The sequence below is a fragment of the Hyaena hyaena genome, unplaced genomic scaffold, assembly GCF_003009895.1.
Source record: "Hyaena hyaena isolate Hyena2069 unplaced genomic scaffold, ASM300989v1 scaffold_646, whole genome shotgun sequence".
NCBI classification, from domain to species: Eukaryota; Metazoa; Chordata; class Mammalia; order Carnivora; family Hyaenidae; genus Hyaena; species Hyaena hyaena.
This window is the reverse complement of record NW_024081278.1, coordinates 630218-634285: the sequence shown is the minus strand read 5'-3', so window position 1 is coordinate 634285 and position 4068 is coordinate 630218. Positions and strand designations below refer to the sequence as shown.

At 34.9% G+C, this 4068-nt stretch overlaps 1 pseudogene; it reads left to right on the top strand.

The window, feature by feature from the left end:
• The first annotated feature begins 1141 nt into the window (after positions 1-1141).
• Positions 1142-2270, top strand: LOC120219756 (annotated as a pseudogene).
• Positions 2271-4068: the final 1798 nt, after the last annotated feature.

Here is a 4068-nt window from a genome sequence, read left to right as displayed (position 1 = left end):
TCAAGACTGAGAGTTTTAACATAAGATTAGAAAATATAAAAAGAATAAAATTGATGCTTAGCAGTAAAAATATAATATCTGAAAATAAGAATAATTTGGTGTCTTAGTGGAAGACAATGTTAGTGAACCTGAAGACACATCAATAAAAACTATTTAAACCAAAGAGATGAAAAATAATGAAAAAAATAAATCAGAGGATACAAGACACAGGGAAAATTCTAACATATATATGGTTGGAGTTTCAGAAGGAAAGTTGAGAGAGAATCAGGAAGAAGCAATATTTTTAGAGATAACATCTGGGAATTTTTCAAAATTAAAAGAAGGTATCAATACACAGGTACAAGAGACTTCAGTGAACTCTAATCATATACAAAGAAATCTATATCTAGGCACATGATATTAAATAGGTGAAAGCCAACATATAATAAAAAGCATAAAATCAGCCAGAGGCAAAATAAACACACCTTGTCTTTAAAGTAACAGCAATAAGGGTAATGGCTAACTTTTTTGTAGAAACTGTGGGATAAAATTGTAGAATAACATCTTTAAAGAGCTGAAAGGAAAATAATGACCAATACAGGATTTCATACACAGTAAAAAATATTCTTGAAAAATAAAGCTGCTAGGTATTGTACGTTATCTCAGATTGTTTCCTGGGACAGAAGAATATTAGTGGAAAATATGGTGAAATATGAATAAAGTATATAGTTTAATTAGTAGTAGTGTTAGTATTTTACTTTTGAAATGTGCCATGGTTATGTCACATGGTAATGGTAGGGGGGATCTGGGTAATGCTATAAAGAAACAGTACTATCTTTGCAATTTCTATATAAATGTAACATCATTAAAAATAAATTATAAAAAAGTAAAGATAATATAAAGAAGTTCTCAGATAAAATCTGAGAGTATTTGTTGCCAGGTGAGGCAGACTATATGATATGCTAAAGGAAATTCTTCACAGTAAAAGATAGTGATTCCAGATGGATGCATAAAATTGCAGGAAGAAATAAAGAGCAATGGAAAGTGTAAATATGGGGTAAATGTGAAAAGATATTGGTGTTTAAAACAAAAAACATAATATCTTTGTGGTTTATAAAAATGGAAATATAATATATATACCTATAATGGCATAAATGCCAAAATGCAGGTAAATGGAGTTAAATTGTTGTCAAGTTAGTGCATTGTTTGGAAGTGAGGAAAGTACTAATGTTAGGATGATTGTGTGGAGGCAAAGATGAATATTATAATCTCTAGGGAAACTTCTTAAAAATAATAAAAATGTAATCAAACAAGCTAAAAGAAGAAACAAACGGAAATTTAAAAATTGATTAATTCTTAAGAAGGGAGGAAAAGATGAAAACAGGAACAAAAACTAGATGGAGCAAAGAGAAATGATTATTGAGATGTTGTTAAATGCAACAGCATAAGCTACTACATATAAATGGGTCAAGCGCTAGAAAGCAAATAGATTAAAAACCAAATCTGAGTATATGCTTTATAAAGAGATCTATTTTAAATAAAGATATAGATTGAAAAGAAAAGGGTAAGAGTTGATAGAAAAGGATGAGAGAAGCATCCTGGGTCTTCAAGGGGCCCCTCAGTGGTCACCTTCACCCCACGGCACCTCACATGACAGGCAGGTGGAGAGGAGCCCAGTGGTAGTCGGTGCTGTGGGTCCAGGAGGTGGGTGTGGGCAGATGCAGCCAGAGCTGGCACTGGTCATGATGCTGCCCCCTCCGCTGTCACAGCCATAGCCAACCCCAGCAACCCCAATGGCCTCAGTGACCTTGCTGGCCCTGGGCAGCCAGCAGGAACTCTGAGAGATGCCCCAGAAGTGGCAAAAGACCATCTTCCAGAGCACAACCAAGCTACCGCTGGATACCTTCCAATATCAGAGCCCAATGAAGCACACAGGAGACTGCTATTGTGGAGCTTTGAAGTTTGGGCCTCAACAACCTTTCACATCTTTGATTGGCAGCATTTGAAAGAAGAAGAATAGACACTTTATTGTTCTGGCTTCTTGCTTCAGGCTCCGAAGGGGACCTAACCAAATATACATTCAACAGGCACAAAGCACAACACACTTTTTGTAAGAGAAGTGGTGTTCAGAACTTTTACACTCCGTGTTCAAACCCCAGACGCTCCAGAGTTGCCCCCACGCTGCCTGGACGATGGCACTGCCAGGGATGAGGTCATTGAGAAAGCCAATGAAAGATTGGGAGAAGGTCATGAAAGATCATAAGACCATCAAGAACATGTCTGAAGAGTGAGCTCCTGCTTCTTCCTTCCTGAAAAGGAGGAATGATTGGGACCAATAGTTTTGACGTGTGTGGTGCTCATAAATGTGGCTGACCTAGGTTCCTGGTTCTGTTCCTCTTGATCTCTGCATACTTCTCTAGCTACCAGTTTCTCCAGGCAGCACTTTATCCTTCCTCAGCCCAGACTTTGATGTCGGCTGGCTAACATCCTCCTTTCTCTTCCCAACTTTTGTAAGATTCTTTACAAGATATTTTTAGCATTAAAACAAAAGAAAGGGATGTACGAAGATAGATCATATGGACAAAGAAATTTAATGTGGCTATAATAATGTCAGGCAAAGAAGACTTTTCTATAAGAAATACTACAAGATATAAAAATATATTTCATAATGAAAAAAGGGTCAATTTAAAAAGAAGCCCAAATCTTAGACCAGTATGTATTTAATAGCATAGCTTTAAAACATATTTAAAAATTGACAAAATTAATTGTGACTGTGAATTTGTCTATTTCTCGTTTTAATTTTGTCTTATATTCTAGATCTTGATCTTGTTAGTGATTGAATTTAATATTTGTGTACTGTATATGTTATACCTCCCTAAAAATGTTTATTACAAAAAGTTAATAGAAATACATTATGGGCCAATTACCCAGGTAAAAATTTAATATAACATATTTATTATTTTGCCAAGTCCTTGAGACTGAGAATAATGAATAATCCTATATTAATCCTAGCATGTTTAAATGATGTTTTATAGAAAGAAAGGGTCCTAAAACTCACCATAGTATTAAAGATGTTGTGACACCCAGGGTTTATAAATGTTCCATTCTCCTAAAAAACAATTAGAAATATGGGTTAAACTGTGTTTTAAAATATTCCTTAAGAAATACATGATCTTATATATTTTTAAATTTTTTAAATTTTAATTTTTAAAATTTAACTTATTTTTAATTAATTTTTAAAACATTTTTTTTAAATGTTTATTTATTTTTAGAGAGAGAGAGAGAGCACAAACTGCAGAGGGGCAGAGAGAAAGGAAAAGAGATAGAGAATCCCAAATAGGCTCCACACCACCAGCTCAGTGCCTAGCATAGGGCTTGGGCTCATGAAATCTGATATCATGACCTGAGCTGAAGTCAAGAGTCGGGCACTTAATTGACTGAGCCACCCAGGTGTCCCTTAATTTTTTTTATTTTAGAGAGAGGGAGAGTGAGAGAAAGTGCATGTGCATGCCTGTCTGAGCGGGCGAAGGGCAGAGAGAGTGGGAGAGAATCTTAAGCAGGCTCCATGCTTAATGCAGAGCCCTATGCATGGCTTGATCCCACAACCGTTGGATCATGATCTGAGCTGAAATCTACAGTTGGTCACTCAACAATTTGAGCCACCCAGATGTTCCTATGTGATATTCTTTATAAGAATTATGGAAATAGCATATTACCATAAATGTTACCAATAAAGTGACTAAACTTTGAGGAACCTTCAGATAAGGGAGTTCTGAAATTAGTATTTATTTTCTGGCATTGTGTTAGACAAGGCTATTAGGATAGCATATTCTAGTATACACTATGTTCTTTAAGCTACTTCAATTTTATTCATTTCTCTTAACAACTTTCTAAGATATTAATGACCTATACTTTCCATATTAACACTTGCATTTTCTGGTAGTTAATAGCTACCATATACTTTTTCATGTTTTTTACTAATGATAATAGCTATTATTTAGACAAGAATTTGGAGAAGTGCTATGAGAAATCTCTGTAGTGTGTACTTTGTTCTAAGAGCTCTATAAAGTGACTATGAGTATTAGAATC